The 20886-nt window shown below is 50.4% G+C and overlaps 2 pseudogenes; both read right to left on the bottom strand.

Moving 5' to 3' along the window:
- Window positions 1-522: 522 nt before the first annotated feature.
- LOC135886977 (cathepsin G-like) lies at window positions 523-5263 on the bottom strand (annotated as a pseudogene).
- Window positions 5264-17039: 11776 nt separating this feature from the next.
- On the bottom strand, window positions 17040-20204 carry LOC135886976 (mast cell protease 1A-like; annotated as a pseudogene).
- Between the last annotated feature and the right edge of the window lie 682 nt (window positions 20205-20886).

The raw sequence follows: 20886 nt of genomic DNA, 5'->3' as shown, positions 1-20886 counted from the left end.
ATAGAATTGGAAGGGACCTTGAAAGGTCATTGAGTTGAGTTGAGTCCCCTGCCTTCACAGCAAGACCAAGTACCATCCTTATTTTTGCCCTAGATCCCTAAATGGCCCCCTCAAGGATTGAATTTACAACCGTGCGTTTAGCAGGCTAATGCTTAAACCACTGAACTATCCCTCCCCCTTAATATGTCTAAGCTAAAATCTGACAGGCCTCAGCCTGTAGGCCTTATGTTTCAGCCCCCCCTTATTTTGATACCTAATACCCAATTATCACTTGTAACTACTGATCAGTCTTATACGTCTATAATCCAACAAATTAACTCTATTTAGCATACAGAGATTATATATGACATAACATGTTAATCATAACATCAAACAATAAATGAGCAATAAACTAAAATCATTGGCTACACGTCCATCCATCCCTCCATCCCTCCAGCTGCAATACCCAGCCAACCAGCCAGCCATCCCTCTGCAATACCCAGCTATCTGTCCACTCACGCTAGAGGAGATGGATGCTTCCCTTTAAGGCTTCAGCTTGCACAGAGTTTTCTTGATCCAGGACATGTATTTGGAGACCTTGGTGAACACCCTGGGTGCTGACCCATCAACTTTGCCATAGGACACAATTCCCTGGGCCTTTCCGTCACAGACCAGAGGGCCCCAGAGTCGCCCTGAGAAATAAACACCAGGCGTGGTGTTGGACATGGCAAAGTAAAGGGCAAGCTGTATTCTGTATTCACATTCCTGAAAACCAGCTCTGTGTCTGCTTTCCTGGGGGCTCACGGTCAAGTCACTCCTGGGAGCTGCCTGGGGCTCCTAACACACAATCTAGGGATCCAGCCGACCCCTGTCCCTGATTTCTAGGATCTGGCCAGTTCATATGTCTGATTTCTTGCATCCATCCCTCATGTCTTTACTCTGCTCAGTTCCTGTCCCTGATTCCTAACCCTGATTTCCAGCATTTGGCTGACTCCTGCCCCTGATTTCTAGGATCTCATGCTGATTTCTCAGATCCACCCCTGGGTTCTTGATTCAGCAATTCCCCCCTCTGACTCCAAGCATCCAGCTGATTCCCAACCCTAATTTCTAGGATCTGTCCCTCACTATTAAGATTTCCTGATTTCCAGAAAGTTGCTGATTCTCGTCTCTGATTTCTAGAACCTGTTGAACACCCAGCTGAGGTCTGTCCCTGCTTTCTATGATCTTGCCAGTTCCTGTCCCAAATTATTAGGATATATTCCTCATTTGAAAGAGCTACCTAGTTCTTGTCCCTGATTTCTAGATTCCATCCTTGAGTCCTAGGATCTGTCCGGTTCCGGTTCCTGGTTCCCAGGATCTGCCTGGCTCACTAGGGATCTTGACTTTCCCCAATATTCCCAGCCCTTGCCCCGGGCACCGCGTGCCCCTGTCCCACACTCACCCGGAATGATGCCTTCCTCTCCTGGGGATCCCCCACGCACAGCACCCTGGACAGGGCATAGCGCAGATACGGCCGAGACAGACACACGCCCTTGCCCATGACCATCAGTTCCACCTCCTGCAGGGTCGGGGAGGCCCGGGCATTTGCCTCAGTACTAGTCAGGCCCCAGCCGGCCACAGAGCACACAGCCCCCTCCCTCACCCCTTTCTGGGCCAAGGGGATAGTGCCCACAGTCTGTGTCAGCTTGGCCGTCTTCCTCAGCTGTGATGGGGGGGGGGGAGACAGAGAGAAAGAAGGGAAATCAAATGCCTCTTGGGGGATTGATCCTGTCCTGGGGGGATGGGGCTAGGTGGGACAAGGTGGGGGATCCCCATGAATACTGTGCAACGCTGTGATTCCATGTGCCCACTGGGGTGGGGTGATGAAACAGGGGCAGTGCTAGCAGCAATATGAGGTCAGTGGGGGCAGGGTGATGGGATGGGGGTGGTGCCTGCAGCATTGTGAGGTCACTGGGGGTGGGGGGATGGGATGGGGGTGGTACCTGCAGCAGTGTGAGGTCACTGGGGGTGGGGGAATGGGATGGGGGCGGAACCTGCAGCAACATGAGGTCATTTTTAAACGTGGCGTCATTGAATTCTGGGTGGGGGATTCGACGATGTACAAGGATCTCCTGCCTCCCCAGTTCATGTATGGCAACATTGTGGGCCCCCAGCAGCACAGTGATGTCGCTGTAAAACACAAGGGGATCCAGGTGCTGCAGACAGGCCAATACAGTGGACTCAGTCATGGGTCGTTAACCAAGTTAAAGTGTGTAAGTGTGTGTGTGTGTGTGTGTGTGTGTGTGTAGACACTGCCTTGCACTCAGGATGAATGTACAGAAGCCAGCACTCCAGGGTCTTTCCCCTGTAGGAGGGGCCAGCTTTGACTTGGCCTCAGGGTGGGGAACTGGCTGGCTCAGCGGCAAGGCATGTTGCATTTCTTACCCCAGGTTGCAGTTACAATGAGCCGCCGTTACCACCACGTCCTCCCGAATCAGGAACCCTCCACACATGTAAGGCATTTGATACGGTCTCGCTTGATATTCTTATCGACAAACTAGGCAAATACAATTTAGATGGGGCTACTATAAGGTGGGTGCATAACTGGCTGGATAACCGTACTCAGAGAGTTGTTATTAATGGTTCCCAATCCTGCTGGAAAGGCATAACGAGTGGGGTTCCGCAGGGGTCTGTTTTGGGACCGGCTCTGTTCAATATCTTCATTAACGACTTAGATATTGGCATAGAAAGTACGCTTATTAAGTTTGCGGATGATACCAAACTGGGAGGGATTGCAACTGCTTTGGAGGACAGGGTCATAATTCAAAATGATCTGGACAAATTGGAGAAATGGTCTGAGTTAAACAGGATGAAGTTTAACAAAGACAAATGCAAAGTGCTCCACTTAGGAAGTAAAAATCAGTTTCACACATACAGAATGGGAAGAGACTGTCTAGGAAGGAGTACGGCAGAAAGGGATCTAGGGGTTATAGTGGACCACAAGCTAAATATGAGTCAACAGTGTGATGCTGTTGCAAAAAAAGCAAACATGATTCTGGGATGTATTAACAGGTGTGTTGTGAGCAAGACACGAGAAGTCATTCTTCCGCTCTACTCTGCTCTGGTTAGGCCTCAGCTGGAGTATTGTGTCCAGTTCTGGGCACCGCATTTCAAGAAAGATGTGGAGAAATTGGAAAGGGTCCAGAGAAGAGCAACAAGAATGATTAAAGGTCTTGAGAACATGACCTATGAAGGAAGGCTGAAAGAATTGGGTTTGTTTAGTTTGGAAAAGAGAAGACTGAGAGGGGACATGATAGCAGTTTTCAGGTATCTAAAAGGGTGTCATAAGGAGGAGGGAGAAAACTTGTTCACCTTAGCCTCTGAGGATAGAACAAGAAGCAATGGGCTTAAACTGCAGCAAGGGAGGTCTAGGTTGGACATTAGGAAAAAGTTCCTAACTGTCAGGGTGGTTAAACACTGGAATAAATTGCCTAGGGAGGTTGTGGAATCTCCATCTCTGGAGATATTTAAGAGTAGGTTAGATAAATGTCTATCAGGGATGGTCTAGACAGTATTTGGTCCTGCCATGAGGGCAGGGGACTGCACTCGATGACCTCTCGAGGTCCCTTCCAGTCCTAGAATCTATGAATCTATGAATCTATGCTTCTTTGATTTCCTCCTTTCTCTATCTTCACGAAAGCCATGTAGGGTCTGGAGTGAGGCTGGGCTTCCTGTCCCCTGATGATCTCCCCTGGCAAGTGAAGGAGTTAATTCAGGGCCCCGCTTCAGCCAGCTGGTGAACCCCTCCTCTGACCAAGATCAGGGCCCCGTAGTGGGGCGGCTGCCCCACTCCAGTAAGCAGGGGTTAAAAGCAGCCCTGGAGAGGGCTGTGGCTGGGGAAAAGGAGTGAAAGCAGCAAACCTAGGCTGGTTGGGGAAACAGCCATGGCGGTGGCCAGCTCAATTAGGGCCCAGCTGGCCCTGCTAAGAGGGCTGTGGGCCAGGACCTGAAGAAGGAGTCTCACTCTAGCCTTGGAGTGGGAAGGGCTGGCTGCCTGGGGGCAAGGTACCTGAAGCATAGCAGAGCAAAGCAGAGCTGGGGAAGGGTAAAAGGGAGCTGGGGAGCTCCAGCCGGGTAAACCCCCAGGCTGCAGGCCTTGTTGAAGGCCTATGAAAGGTACTGGGGCTGCAGAGAGGCAGCCCATGGGTAGGCAGAGGCAGCTGGTCCTAGCCCCTTGCCAGTGATGAGTGGCTTTTACAGACTGCCATCTGCCCCAGTGAGCGGGGGCTAGGGGCTAGGTGATGACTGGCAGTAGCCACTGAGGCAAGGTGGGTTTAGAGGGTTGAGGGCTCCCCTGGGAGGGGAGACCCAGAGCGAGGGGGTACTGCGGGAGGGACATGGGGCCAGCGGCAGGCGAGACACCGGCTTGCAGAGGGCGCTCTGCGTGCTGGAAAGAGTGAATTCCCAGGACAACCAGCAGGAGGCGCCGTGCCGGTGAGTCTTGACCTTGCTTCGCTACAGACCCCCATTGTCCTGAGCACTGCACAGACTCCAACCAAGATCAGGCCCCCATTGTGTCTGGCACTGCAGAGAAACAGCGTGAGAATCCATGCTCCAGAGGGTTTACATACACAAAGGATGGATCCTCAATCTCATTTCACACACTGGGAAATCCAGGCACAAAGAGAAAGTGACTCACTCCCGATCCCTTGCGTAGTGTGGCAGAATTGGAAAATGAACCCAGAATGCCCAGCACCGCCCCCTCCCCCCCGCAACCACTAGAACCCACTCCCCTCCCAGAACCGGAAACTGACCCCAGGAGTCCTGGCTCCCAGCCCCCCCTACTCTAACCAGGCTGCACAGCTCTGCATTTCCTGTCTAGGAGTTGGCTGTTCACATCAGCCTGTGTTAAGTTTCTCTGTGTCGCCTTCCACTCGGGATTTTTTACAATAGCTTCAACCCCCTCCTCCGCCCTGTCCCTTTAGCTCCCTGCCCACAGCTCCACAGGGTCCTGGGCACACAGTGATAACCGCCCCCAGACCCCAAGGCCCTCAGGCTCCCCAGGTGGGTCCTGAGCAGGCACCAATGGCCCACAAACCCCATGGTAGCTCAGCTGGGTGCTGGGGACACACCAATGGCCCTGGTAGAAGCATCTGACACTGGGGAGGAGCCCAGATTTGCAGACAGCTCCAATAGATCCAGGCTCTGCTCTCTATGAGGCTCGGGGGCTATTCCCTGTGTACTCACCAGCGTGAGCCCCAGGGGGCAGGGGAAAGGCAATGTGGAGCAGGAGCAGCAGCAGCATCGTCAGAGGGAGTCCAGGGATGTGGGTGATACATCTGCCTCTGGGGTCATTTATAGACCTGACTAAGAAGGGGCCACCAGGTTCCACTCGGCTCAGGGTAAACCACAGCCCCCAAGTCCTGCTGGGGTGGAGTTCACACATGGGTATCACTGAACAGCCACGCTGCAGAGCTAGCAGAGAGCAATCTGCTGGCTTGTGCACATCTGGGGCCCTGTAGTCCAGGGCTGTGCACATCTCACGCCCTGGGGTCTGTGCACATCTGGGACCCTGATGCCTCCCCTACTCACCAGCCTGAGCTCCGGGGAGCAACAGGAGCAGCAGCACTATCAGGGCCCATAGGGGACAGCATCTGCCTGGGAGGTGGGTTACAGGCATGGCTGGGCACCGGGGATGTAAGGCAGGAAACCTCAGGGTTATGGGCTCTAGGGCATGGGTGGGGGACCTGCTGTCTAAGTGCTTGGACCCCACACCACACCACACCAGCTGTGGGGGAGGGCGGAAAAGGGGAGTTGCTATTTGGGGCCCATCAGCCCCTGAGCCCATTCTGGTGGGGGGGCCTGGGCATCGCAGGGCTGCACTCACCCTAGGCAGTGACCTGAAGCCCTGCTGAGTGGAGGGAAATGGCTCAGCCACTAAGAGGAAGGGCCCAGGTTGGGACTTGTGTTGTGGAAAACCCAGCCTCATCTCAGAGTCTCTCTGCACCGGGAGGGCTCTTGTGTCTGGTTGGGACCTTCACAAGCCCCAGGCTCACAGACTCGCTGGCCTGCTGTCCACCAAATCAATGCCACCACCAGCACCACCACCCCCTCCTTCTTCCCATCCAGGTGAAGGAGCTGGAGGAACGTTCCTCTTTGTCTAGGCGCCCTCCATGGCTGGGCTGGGGCACATCCAGGCACTGGTACAGCCTGGAGCTGTGCACATCTGGGGCGGAGCTGAGCCCTGATGAAGTTTGGATGCTCCCCAGCCCTGCTCCGTGCATGCACCAGATGAGATGTGTGGTGGGGCTGAGACATCCACTGAACCAGCTTTGCTGGCCTCTTCCTCCAGGCACCCAGATTGGAGCAGAGATGGGGGTGGGGGGGACACCTCAGTGTGATGTTTCAACCTGCCAGGTGGGGTCCCAGCCATCTCTATTCCTGGAAACCCCACTGACACTTTATACCTTGGGGGAGTGTCCTGTAACCCCCATACTCCTCACTTTTATATAATTGTGATCTTACATATAAATGATGCCTTGTAAGGTATCAGGGGAAAGGTTATGATTTGCCAAAAGTCATTTCTCTCTCCATATACGTGTATCATTAATGCATATGAAGTTATGAGAATTGTGTTGTATGGTTGTCACTAAAACATGCTGTAAGTTGGGGGATCAGTCAGATATTAGCTCCCCAGAGGCAACAGCAAGGAAAGTAACCAATGCCCGGGCAGGGTGTCAAACAACCCATCAACAGCCATTGTCCAGCAAAGGAGCTACAATGCAAAGACTCACCTGCATGAGGCCACACCAGGGGAATTGCTGAGCCTAGCCTGGAGACTCACAATGCCCCCCGGACACGCCTGGACTTGTGTTTTCCAAGCACATGGACTGAGGGTATAAAACAGACACAGTGGCCACATGCTGGGCCTTTCTCCTTCACCCACCTACGCTGCAAGCAACAAAGACACTCAGAAGAAGACTTAAGACTCCAACAGAGGAGGCTGGCCCAGATTTCATGGGTGAAATCTGTGTACTATGAACTGCAATATCCAGTGGGGTGAGAAAAACAGCTTAATCTAGATGTTGCCCAGTCTAATAGGGATGAGGGTTTAGACTGTGTGCTTATATTTTATTTTATTTTGGTAACTAACTCTGGCTTTTTGCCTGTCACTTAATATCAGTTAAAATCTATCTTTTGTAGTCAATAAATTTAACTGTTTATGTTTACCAGTGAGTTTGTATGATGTGTGTGGCAAATCTGCTCAAGTTTGCAAAGGTTGGTGTATATCCACTTTCCATTGATGAAGTGTTGAACCAATTAATAAATCTGCATTGCTCACCTTGAGCAGTGCAAGACAGTATATTCCTGAGGTGCAGTGCTAGGCTCTGGGGCGATCTGGCTGGTGCCTTTCTCTGTGTGATTCATGAGTGGCTCTGGGAGCATTCATGCAATACAGCTGGGTGTGGGGCTTCACATGCAGTTGTGCTGAGTGATGATAAGGCCTGGAGTGGTTTGCTGCTGGTCACTAGCAAGGCGTTGTGAGACACAGTCCAGGTTAGAGAGAGTTAAGGGGACACAGCAGTCCCACAGTCCCAGGCTGCACCCCAGGGATCCTGTCACACCCACCACACAGGCTGGGGGATGGGGGGGAAGATCAAGGTTGGCTGGGTCACGCCCCCTACAACTGAGCTCCGGAGCCCTGCCCAGCTGGAGGATGCTTGTTCTGGTGCCAGGCTAAGATGGGACCACACCTATCTGGGACCCACCTTGTGTCCCTGGCAACTGTGCACTGCTGGATACCACACACATCTGCAGCTCAGCTGGGGGAGGATGTTCAGCAGCTAACAACAGAGTCTGAGCTCTCACCCCGGCTTGGTGCTACTGTGGTGGGAGCCGTGGTTTGACCAAGGCTCAACTCAGCTTCTGGTGGGAACCTGGCCCCTTGATCCTTCTCAATGCTCCCCCCACCCCCGCAGTGTGGGTGTGCGATGGGGTAAGGGACATGGATCAGGGAGATGAGATTCCCCCCTCCCCCTTCTGTGACAGCACCGCTTCCCACAGACACTCAGATTGGGGACAGGGGCAGAAAAAATTAATCTGATTCTCAACCCCCCTGAGCCAGCCAGTCTTGGATGGATGTTAGCACCCCCTAGAGGGGAAAGACCCCCTGACCCATTTCCCACTACCCTGGAGCCAGCCATTCCTCATTCTGGGGCTTTATTGGAGCTGATGCCCCCTAGAGGGGAAAGGCCCCATATCCATTTCTCACCCATCCTCACATGAAGTGTAGCTGTGTAGGGTGAGGCTGGATCCCATGGGGAACTGTTCCCATTGCACTAAGTGGACTCCAGTGTGTACGTGCTCCTGGCCATATGTTTTTTGGGGGGCCATTACATGTTTGACTCTTGTGAAAATCTCCCCATATTCCCCCATTGGGAGATGCTGGGTGCTGGGATTCCATGGGATTGAGCCCCAGCACTTGACAGGATGGGCTGCAGGTTGTAAAGGGGTGGCAGCGTGTTAGGATCCTACTGAATATCAATGGGATTTAGATAACTCACTCCTGCAGGAGGCTTTGAACATCCCAGCCTGGCTGTTTGTGATAGCGGCGGCCAGTTCAAAAGGCCCTGAAAGGAATTAAATACCCATAAGACTGAACATCACTACACTCCAGCAGCTGGAGGACAGGGAGTGAAATTAACAACAAAACATGGCAAAAGTGAAGGTGCCAACAGAGCTGAGCAATGGGTAACCCATTCAGGGGGTGGGTGGCTGGAGCGGGTGGGGAGGGAGGGATAGAAAGGGTGGGTGTACGTGGAGGGTGTAGTCGAAAGACAGATCTTGAGATGTGAGGCCTGCTATAAGGGCTGGTGTTGCAACAACACAAGCACTCCTAGGCACTAAGCATTCATGTAAACACATTCCATAAGGCTTGTGCCAGAACATTCTAATACAAGTGAAACACCCCCAATACAAGTGAAACACACTTCCTGAAGGTGATACAGGGACACACGGATGTCTTCTAAAGATAAGGTCAGGATGATAGGGTGATGGATAGAGATGTTTTGAATGAACAAACATGTACAAGGTAAATGGTGGTAACTAACCACGTCAGAGGGGCAATTTGTTTATATCAGTGTATAAAAGGGGGGGTCACAGAAGGGGTGTCCCCCCCTCACTGAGCTGAGCCCATTGTCATATATATGGCACTAATACCGTCCTTTGTCAGCAATAAACCTGGCCGAGCGCCTTCGCCACTGAACCGAGTCTGTGGCCTTCTTGGGCACTTGGACTGAAGTCTGCTGTACAGGCTATCTGGCCAGAGCCAGCAAAGCACACACAGAAAACACACATGCAGCCAACAACTGACAACACTGGTGACCCCGACTGCTGATCTGGTAAGTATGTGATTTGTCCTCTGTAGGAATCACGTTATAATATGGCAGAAAGTTACGAGCTAGGGAACCCCCTTATCCCCTCCTTGCAAATCCCCACAGAGTTTGATGAGATATGGACGCACTGGATTGCCAGCAAAGGAGGTCCATATTAATTTTAAAAAGTTAGTGGGGAAGAAACATAGAATGGAATCTGAAAGGCTAGGGCAGAGACTGTAGCATTGGAAAATAATAAGAGTAAGTTCTGCCTGGAGGGAGATCTCAAAGCAGGCTCAACTGGTTGTTCATTTCTCTGTCCATCTTTCCTTTGCAATATCCAGCTGTTCGTCTTCTCATCTCCCACATCCATCCCTCCATCCCTCCCTCCCTCCCTCCTGCTTCAACATCGTTCCATCCTTCATCCATCCCTCCTTTTACAATATCTATCCATCATCCATCCTTCTGCAATATCCATCTGTCTGCCTTCTTGTCTGCCATCCACCATGGTTGCGCAGTATCTGTCCATCATCTGTCTACCCATCCTTCTGCAATATCTATAAGTCTTCTCATCTACCATTTCTATCCATCCCCAATATCCATCCATCTAGCTCTCCATCCACCCTTCTGCAATAGCCATCCATCGGTATCCTTTTTATTTTATTTAAAGTGAATTTTGTACTGTAGTATTACATCACCGTAGGTTTGGCACTAGTGGCTACAGTTTCAAGCTCACAGAGTGAAAGTCACCTCTGATACTTGCTTCAGATTTAGAGTCTCTAGGAACACATAAAGACCAAGGGTCATGACCACACACACATTTCACAAGGACAAGGTCTAGTCTGTTTTAGAAGTTTTATAAAGTTACAGTTAAAGTTATGATGACCCAAGGATGTAGAAATTCTATACAGACCTAGGCACATGTTACATATATAGTTACACTCAGATTCTTAATGATATTCTTAAGGTCTGATGGCTGCCTGGCCAAATGGTCATCAGTAGAGGGATGGTTCCTGCTGGGGTTTCCCATAGGGAACTCAATTTTCCTAATCTGGGCACCCTATTTTTATAATGTGATTCCGACTTCCTCATTAGCATTTAGGCACATACTGCAGCCTGCAGTTAGGGAATGTGTTAGAAAAATATCACTACCAGGAATCTTGTAAGCAAAAAATTACTCTTACTGTTCATTTTTCACAATATCACCCATGGGTACATCTTTTCCTTTAATCTTGTGGCATAGGGTCATTCTTTGACCAGTTACTTATGTCAAACATTTCTTAAGCCTGTGGCCTAGTATGACTAAGCTACTATCTTACAGGCCCCAGCCTGTAGGCCTTGCATTTCAGCCCCCCTTTATTTAGATACCTAATAGCAAATTATCACTTCTAACTACTGATCAATCTTGTATTTCTATAATCCTACATCTTAACTCTATTTAGCATAGAAAGATTATGTATGACATAACATGTTAGTTAATCATAACATCACACAATAAATGAGCAATCAACTAAAATCATTGGCTACACATCCATCCATCCATCCATCTGCAATAGCCAGCCAGCCAGCCATCGCTCTGCAATACCCATCTATCTCTCCAGTCACAGTAGAGATGGATGCTCCCCTTTAAGGCTTCAGATTGCGCAGAGTTTTCTTGATCCAGCACATGTATTTGGAGAGCTTGGTAAACACACTGGGAGTTGACCAGTCATCACTGCCATAATAGACAATGTCCATGGCCTTCCCATCACAGACCAGTGGGCCCCTGGAGTCGCCCTGAGATGCAATCAGGAGGCACGGGGTTACTGATGTCCAAGCAAAGGGCGGGCTGCATTCTGTACTCAGAGTCCTGAAATCCAGCTCTGTACCTCGCTTTCTGGGGACTCACAGTCAAGTCACTCCCAGGATCTGCCCGGGGCTCCCACCCCATGATCGAGGGACCCAGATGACCCCTATCCCTTATTCCTAGGATCTGCCCAGTTCTGGTGTCTGATTTCTAGCATCCACCCCCAATTTCTTTAATCTGCTCAGTTCCCATCCCTGATTCCAAAACCTGATTTCCAGCATTTGGTTGACTCCTGTCCTTGATTTCTAGGATCTCATGCTGATTTCTCCTGGGTTTCTCCTGATCCACCCCGGGTTCTTGATTCAGCAATACCCCTCTCTGACTCCTAGGATCTGTCTGATTCCCAATCCTGATTTCTAGGATCTGTCCCTGACTGTTAAGATCCATCCCTGATTTCCAGGATGTGGCTGATTCTTCTCTCTGATTTCTAGAGACTGTTGAATATCCAGCCAATTTCTGTCCCTGATTTCTATGATCTAGCCAGTTCCTGTCCTAAATTATTAGGATCCATTCCTCATTTGAAAGAACTGCCTGCTTCTTGTCCCCAATTCCTAGCCTCTATTCCTTATTGCTAGGATCTGTCCAATTCTGGTTCCCAGGATCTGCCTGGCTCACCATGGATCCTGACTCTCCCCATTCTGCCCAGCCCTATCAGTCTCCTGTTCTAGCAGCACCTTGTCTGGGGCACTGTGTGCCTCTGTCCCACACTCACCAGGAATGGTGCCTTCCTCTCCTGGTGGTCCCCCACGCACAGCATCTTGGATGTGACATAGTGGAGATAGGGTCGAGACAGATACATGCATCTGCCCATGGTCATCAGTTCCACCTACTGCAGGGTCGGCGACGGCTGGGTGTTTGTCTTGATACTGATCTGGCCCCAGCCAGTCATGCTGCACAGTGCCCCCTTCTTCACCCTCTTCTGGGACAGAGGGATGGTGCCCACAGTCTGGGTCAGCTCGGCCTTGTCCCTCAGTGGTGATGGGGGGTGGGGGTGGGAGAGAAGGGAAAGCACACTCCTTTTGGGGGATTGATCAGTCATGGGGGGATGGGGTTAGATGGGACCAGGTGGAGCATCCCCATGAGAACTGGGCAAATCTGTTATGCCATATGCCAACTGGGGGCTTGGTGATGGGATAGAGTGATACCTGCAGTAAGTGTGAGGTCACTGAGGGTGGGGTGATGGAATGGGGGCAGCCCCTGCAGCAGCGTGAGGTCATGCAGTTGGGGTGATGGGATGAGGACAGTACCTGAAGCAGTGTGAATTCACTGGAGGTGGCATTACACCCCATATTCTTCATAGTAGTAATATGATATGTGTATGGCATAATTATTATGTATTTTGTGCAAGATAAAGCATGTGAGATATCATTGGAAAGGTTATGATTTACCGAACATGATTATCATATTTGGATAGCGAGAGGTGTTAGCAGGAAGGATGAGTATGCATGTATCATTTTTGGATCTGAAGTTAGGAATATTGTTTATGCACCTATTACAATTGTGTTTACACTTGGGGAATACCCACTAGACAGAATGCAATCAGTCTAGATTGCTGGCGGACAAGGGGCATTAGGAAGAACACTAGATCTTAGAAGATGCTAATCTCTTACCGGGGAGCCTTCCTAGGCAAGCCTTCCTGGGGATGCTGCAAACAGCCTTTAAGTTATGGCTGCAAGGTCATGTGATCAAGCCACCTGCTACTGGATTCCATGATAATATCAGTATTTTTCCACTATCCAGGGATGGGAATCACACTGGAACACAAAGGATTCCTGCCATATGTAAAACCTATTTAAGGCAGGTGACATAGTCATGGTTCATTCTTCACTGAATCCCCGCCCAGGATGACTGCTGTAAACATCTAAGAAACAAAGACTGAACGGGGGGAGGAGGAGTAGGGGGGAGGAGGATTGAGCCCAGGCAAGAAGTTGGCTAGCCGGTGAATGAAATATCTGAAGGTTTAAGCTGTAGGCAAGTGCAACTGGCCTTCAAGAATCTCTGCAATCTGCCTAAAACAACATTTAGGGTGGGAATTTGCTACTTGTAACCAGTTTCTTTAGTATATTAAGCTTAGATTGCATATTTGTCTTATTTGCTAGGTAATCTGCTTTGATCTCTTTGCTATACTTTATAATCACTTCAAATCTCTCTTTTGTAGTTAATAAACTTGTTTTGTCTAAAACCAGTGTGTGTGTGGAAATTATAACTTGGGGCAGAAAACTGTGCATGTCCCTCTCCATATTGAGGGAGGGGGCAAATTTCATGAGCTTATGCTGTAGAGTTCTCTGGGCAGCGCAAGACAGTACAATTTTGCATTTAGCCTCTGGGGGGGGGGTGCACTTGAGTATTGGGCAATTCCTTAGCTGAGCCTTCCCATGCAGGGCTGCAGCTGGGTGTGTCCCTACCTCTATGTATGCTGGAGGGGACGTGAGAGCCTGTCACAGCAGTACAGTATAAAGGGAGCCCAGACTGGTGGGTCAGGCTGGCTCAGTGGTACCCCAGTTCGAAGCAGCACCCTGAGGTGTGGATGGTGGAGGGAGGGATGGATAGATAGAAGGGGTGGATAGACATGAAGGGTGTAGTCAAAAGAGAGATCCTGAGACATGAGGCCTGCTATAAGGAGCCGGGTGTAAGACCTAAGCCCTGAATTTAAGTCAAGCCCTGCTGAGATAAAGTAAAGTTAGCAAGAGTCAGGCTATGAGCAAAAGTCAGGCCCTGTAACTAAGCAGATGCCTGTTTGCAGGTTCATTATCTGATACATGAACTTGCCAAGACCAGGGCTGGTGTTGCAACAACACAAGCACTCCTAGGCACTAAGTATTCACACAAACACATTCCAGAAGGATGGTGCCAGAACATCCTAATACAAGGTAAACACCCCCAATACAAGTTAAACACACTCTCTGAAGATGATACAGGGATACACCGACGTCTCCTAAAGATAAAGTCAGGATGACAGGGTGATGGATAGAGATGTTTTGAGCGAACCAACAAGTAAAAGGTAAAGGGTGGTAACTAAACAATGCAGAGGGGCATTACGGAACTTGTTTGTATCAGTGTATAAAAGAGGAGATGGAGACGGTGACTTTGTCCAGCTGAGGGGGGAGCAGAAAGTCTCGCCGTTCACTGAGCTGGGTCCACTGTCATGGGCTCCATGTATTACTGTATCTGTAGCATGTATACGGCATTCATACCATGCTTGGTTGGAAATAAACCCAGCTGAGCACCTGCGCCACTGAACTGAGTCTCTGGTCTTTTGGGGCAGCTCGATCTAAGTCTGATGTACAGGCTGTCTGGCCAGAGCCAATAACGCACACACAGATAACACACACAGCCAGTATCTGATGACACTGGTGACCCCAACTGCTGACCTGGTAAGTGCATGAGTTGTCCTCTCTAGGAATTGCGAATTAACATGGCAGAAACTTACGAGCTAGGGAACCTCCTTATCCGCTCCATTCAAATCCTCAGAGTTTGATGACATATGAAATCACTGGGATGCCAGAAAAGGACGTCCATATGAATTTTAAAAAGATAGTGGGGAAGAAACATAGAATTGAATCTGTAAGGCTAGGGCAGAGACAGTAGTCTTGGAAAATGATACAGGTAAGTTCTGACTGGAGGGAAATCTCATGACAGGCTCGACTGGTTGTTTGTTCATTTCTCTGGAACATCAGTAGCTCTCTGTCCATCTTTCCTCTCAATATCCAGCTGTCTGTCTTCTTATCTGCCACATCCATCCATCCATCATCCCTCCATCCGTCCTTCTGCAATATACATCTGTCTACAGTCTTCTCATCTTCTTCATCATCCATCCTTCAATATCCATCTGTCCATCCATTCTTCTGCAATATCCGTAAGTCTTGTCTACCCTTTCTTTCCATCCATCCCCAATATCCATCCATCTAGCTTAGCATCTACCCTTCTGAAATATTTATCCATCTCTCACCTTTGTAATGTGGTGTTACACCACCGTGGGTTCGGCTCTGGTAGCTACAGTTTCAAGCTCACAAGGTGAAAGTCACCTCTGCTATTTGCATCAGATTTAGAGTCTCTAGAAGATACAAAGACCAATGACAGTGACCACACGTACATTCACAAGTACAAAGGTCAGTAGGTTTTACAAGTTTTATTAAAGTTACAGTTAAAATTATGATGACCCAAGCATGTAGAAATTCTATAGAGACCTAGACACACATTACATATATAGTTACACTCAGATTCTTAACGATATTCTTAAGGTCTGATGGCTGCCTGGCCAAATGGTCATCAGTAGAGGGATGGTTCCTGCTGGGGTTTCCCATAGGGAGTGTAATTTTCCTAATCTGGGCACCCTCTTTTTTAATGCAATTCTGACCATAGCTTATTAGCATTTATGCACATTGTACACCCTGTGGTAAGGGCATGTGTTGGGAAAATGTCACTTTCGGGTACCTTGTAAGCAAAAAATTACTCTTACTGTAAATTTTTCTCAATATCACCCATGGGTACATCTTTTCCCAATAGCTTGTGGCATAGGGTCTGGGATAAATAAAGTGTGTGGGGGGGAGGTAGCTCCCTTTGATGGACACCCAACCAGCCAGTTAGCAGTAAAATCCCTCTTGGTAGCTGTTCTCTACTTGCTTTACCTGTAAAGGGTTAAAAAGTCCCCCAGGTAAAGAAAAAAAAAGTGGGCAACTGACCAAAAGAGCCAATGGGAGGGCTAGAACTTTTTAAAATTGGGAAAGAAACTTTCCCTTTGTCTGTTGTTCTCTCTCAGCTGCAGGGACACTGAGCAGCAATGCTATAAGCAGGAATGCTGTGTAAGGTTGAACACATGTGAAAAATTATCTTCCATACCTAGAAGGAACCATTTGGATAAGGAATGTTTAGGTAAACGCAATCAGGTTTATTTCTTTATTTTGACTTGTGGATCTCCTCTGTGCTAACCCCAGATGCTTTTGTTTGCTTGTAACCTTTAAGATGAACCCCCAAGAAAGCTATTTTGGGTGCTTAATTTTTTTTGGAATTGCTCTTTTTTAAAATCTAGCAAAAGCCTAAGTTCCAGATGTATTTTCTTCCTTTTTGTTTTTAATAAAATTTACCTTTTTTAAGAACAGGATTGGATATTTGGTGTCCTAAGAGGTTTGTACATACGTTTTTTGATTATCTGGTGGCAACAGCTAATTTCCTTTGTTTTCTTTCTCAGCACTTCCCCTGGGGGGAGGAGGGGGAGGGTGAAAGGGCTTGAGAGTACCCCACAGGGAGGAATTCAAAAGTGCTCCTTCCTGGGTCCAAGGGTTTTTTTGCATTTGGGTGGTGGCAGCGTTTATCAAGCCAAGGTCTGAGAAAAGCTGTAATCTTGGGAGTGTAATACAAGCCTGGAGTGGCCAGTATTAATTTTTAGAATCCTTGCGGGACCCCACCTTCTGCACTCAAAGTCACAGAGTGGGGAATCGGCCTTGACAGGGTCATTCTTTGGTCACTTACTTATGTCAAGAATTTCTTAAGCCTATGGCGTAGTATGGCTAAGCTAAAATCTTACAGACCTCAGCTTGTAGGCCTTGCGTTTCAGTCTTCCTTATTTAGATACCTAATAGCAAATTATCACTTCTAATTACTGATCAATTTTATACTTCTATAATCCAACAATTTAACTCTATTTAGCATACAATGATTATATATGATCTCACATGTTAGTTAATCATAACAAAAATAAACGGACAATAAATCAAAATCATTGGCTACACATCCATCCATCCATCCATCCATCCATCCATCCATCCATCCATCCAACTGCAAAACCCAGCCAGCCAGCCAGCCTTTGCTCTGCAATACCCAGCTATCTCTCCAGTCATGCTAGAGGAGATGGATGCTCCCCTCTAAGGCTTCTGCTTGCACAAAGTTTTCTTGATCCAGGAGACATATTTGGAGACCTTGGTGAACAGCCTGGGTGGTGACCCATCAGCACTGCCATGGGAGACTATGCCCTGGGCCTTCCCTTCACAGACCAGGGGGCCCCCAGAGTCACCCTGAGAAGCAAACACCAGACGCGGGGTTACAGAAGTCCAAGAGAAGGGCAGGCTGCATTCTGTATTCACAGTCCTGAAATCCAGCTCTGTATCCCCCTGCCTGGGGACTCACGGTTAAGTCACTCCCAGGACTCCCACCCCCCAGTCCAGGGATCCAGCCGACCCCTGTCCCTGATTTCTAGGATCTGGCCAGTTCCAGTGTCTGATTTCTAGCATCCATCCCTCATGTCTTTAATCTGCTCAGCTCTCATCCTTGATTCAAAATCCTGATTTCCAGCATCTGGCTGACACCTGCCCTTGATTTTTAGGATCTCATGCTGATTTCTCAGATCCACCCCTGGATTCTTGATTCAGCAATTCCCCCCTCTGACTCCTAGGATCCAGCTGATTCCCAACCCTGATTTCCAGAATATGTCCCTGACTAGTATGATACATCTGATTGAGTCTTGTCTGTGTTGAACATGCAGCAGATTTCTGTCCCTGATTTCTATGATCTTGCCAGTTTCTGTACCAATATTAGGACTCATGCCCCATTTAAAAGATCTGCCTCTTTCTTGCCCCTGATTTCTAGCTTTCATCCATGATTCCCAGTATCTGGCCCATTACAGTCCTTCATTCCCGGGATCTGCCTGGCTCACCATGGATCCTGGCTCTCCCCATTCTGCCCAGCTCTGTCAGTCTCCTGTTATAGCAGCACCTTGCCCCGGGCGCCAGGTGCCCCTGTCCCACACTCACCCGGAATGATGCCTTCCTCTCCTTGGGATCCCCCACGCACAGCATCACGGACGGGTCATAGCGCAGATAGGGTGGGGACAGACAGACGTCCTTGCTCATGACCTTCAGTTGCACCTCCTGCAGGGTCTGGGAGGGCCAGGCGTTTACCTTGCTACTAGTCTGGCTGCAGCCGGCCACACTGCACACATCCCCCGGTTCACCTTCTTCTGGGGTAAGGGGATGGTGTCCACAGTCTCGATCAGATTGGCTTTGTGCCTCAGCTGTGATCAGGGTGAGAAAAGGGAAATCAAACTCCTCTTGGGGGCCGGATCTGCCACCGCGGGATGGGGCTAGATGGGACCAAATGGGGCATCCCCGTGAAAACTGCACAACACCGTGATGCCATGTGCTCATTGGGGATGGGATGATGGGATGGAGGCGGTACCTGCAGCAGTGTGAGGTCACTGGGGGCGGGGTGATGAGATGGAGGCGGTACCTGCAGCAGTGTGAGGTCACTGGTGGCGCGGCGATGGGATGGGGCGGTATCTGCAGCAGTGTGAGGTCATTGGGGTGGGGTGATGGGATGGGGGCAGTACCTGCAGCAGTGTGAGGTCACTGGGGGTGGGGTGATGAGATGGGAGCGGTACCTGCAGCAGTGTGAGGTCACTGGGGGTGGAGTGATGGGATGGGGGCGGTACCTGCAGCAGTGTGAGGTCACTGGGGGCGGGGTGATGAGATGGGGGTGGTACCTGCAGTCGTGTGAGTTCATTGGGGCAGGGTGATGTAAATAGGGTGGTACCTGCAGTAGCATGATGTCATTTTCATCTGTTTCATCGTTGTATTCTGGGTGGGGGATTCGATGATGTACCCGGATCTCCTGCATGATCCCAGGTTCATGTACAGAACTGTTGTGGGCCCCCAGGAGCACAGTGATGGTGCTGGGAAATACAAGGGGATGCGGACAGGTGAACACTCTGGATTCAGTCATGGGTTGTTAACCTCATTAAAGTGGGTGTGTGTAGTTGCTGCCTTGCACTCAAGATGTATGTATAGAAACCAGTGCTCCAGGGTTTTTCACCTTTAGGGCGTACCAGCTTTGACCTGGAAGCAGGGAAGGGGAATTGATGGCTCAGGGACAGGGGATCTTGCATTTCTAACCCAAAGTTGCAGTTACAATGAGCTGCCGTCACCACCACGTCCTCCTGAATCAGGAACCCTCCACACCTGCTTCCTCCTTTTCCTTCTGTCTCTGTCTTCACGAAAGCCATATAGGGTCTGGAGTGAGGCTGGGCTTCCTGTCCCCCAATGATCTCCCCTGGCAGAGCCCCCAAGAGAAGGAGTTAGTTCAGGCCCCCCAAAGAGCTAGCGCGTGTATCTGTCTGCCAGCCAAGATCAGGGCCCCATTGTGCTGGGCACTGCATAGACACTGACAGAGATCAGGGCCCTGCTGTGCCAAGCGCTGCCCAGACCCCAGCTGAGATCAGGGCCCCTGTTGTGCCAGGTGCTGCACAGACCCCCAACCAAGATCAAGTCCCCATTGTGTCGGGTGCTGCACAGACCCCCAGGGCCCCTTTGTTCTGGGCATTGCACAGAAACAGAGTGAGAATCCCTGCTCCAGAGAGTTTAAAGGATGGAGCCTCATTCCCATTTCACACACTGGGAAATCCCAGCACAAAGAGAGAAAGTGACTCCCTCCAGCACAATGTGTGGTGGAACTGCAAAATGAACCCAGGCGTCCTGGCTTCCAGCCTCCCTGCTGTAACCACGCAGGCTGCACAGATCTGCCTTTCCTGTCTTGGTACGCACTGTTCTCATCAGCCCTTATTGAGCTTCTCTGTGTTGCCTCCCTCTCAGGGCATTTATTGTGGTAGCATCAATCCCCTCCTCTCCCCCTGCCCCTTTAGCTCCCTGCCCACCTGACTCCAGACCCCACAACTCCCCAGTTGTGTCTTGGGCACACACCGATGCCCCCAGACCCCATGGCTGTGGGGCACCTCAGCTTTGTTCTGGGCACACACACACTGATAACCATCCCCAGACCCCACTGCCCTGAGGCTCGCCAGTTGGGCAAACACTGCTAGCCCCCCAGGTCCCACGGCACTCCAGCTGGGTGCTGGGGACACACTGATGGTCCTGGTGGCAGCATCTGACTCTGGGGAGGAGCCAGGGTTTGCAGACCATGCTAATAGATACATGTTCTGCTCTCTATGGGGCTGGGGGGGTCTATCCACTCCTGTACTCACCAGCCTGAGCCCCACGGGGGAGGGGAAAGGCAATGAGGAGCAGAAGCAGCAGCTGCATTGTCAGAGGGAGTCCATGGAAGGGGGCGATGTGGCTGTCTCTGGGGTTATTTATAGACCTGGCTGGGAGGGGTTGCCCCCCTCCCCCAGGTGACAAGGGGCAAACCACAGCCCCTTTATCCTGCTGGGGAGAAGTTCACACATGGGTGAGTCACTAGCCAGCTGCCCTGCAGAGCTAGCAGAGAGCAATCTGGTGGGCCTGTGCACATCTGGGCCCCTCCACCCCAAAGGGTGTGCACATCTGGGGCCCTGGAGTCCAGGCAATGTGCACATCTTGGGCCCTGCAGTCCCTGGGGCCTGTGCACATTTGGGGCCCTGTACCTCGCTAGGGCTGGGTACATCTGGGGCCCTGATGTCCCACCTACTCAGCATCCTGAGCTCCGGGGAGCAGCAGCAGCAGCACTGTCAGGTCCCATGGGGAGGCCGCATCTGCCTGGGAAGTGTGCTAGAGGCCTGGCTGGGCAGTGGGAATACAAGGAAACCTCAAGGTCATGTGCTCTGGGGCTAGGTTTACCAGGCATCCAGTGTTCGACTGGAACGCCCAGTCGAAAAGGGACCCTGGCAGCTCCAGTCAGCAGAGCTGACCAGGCTGCTAAACATCTGGTTGGACGCAGCACCAGCGGGGTGGGCAGGCTCCGTACCCAGCTCTGAACGGCTCCCGGGAAGCAGCCGGAATGTCCCTC

Source organism: Emys orbicularis, chromosome 12, assembly GCF_028017835.1.
Source record: "Emys orbicularis isolate rEmyOrb1 chromosome 12, rEmyOrb1.hap1, whole genome shotgun sequence".
NCBI classification, from domain to species: Eukaryota; Metazoa; Chordata; order Testudines; family Emydidae; genus Emys; species Emys orbicularis.
Note: the sequence above shows the minus strand (reverse complement) of the source record. Positions and strands in the feature narration are given on the sequence as shown.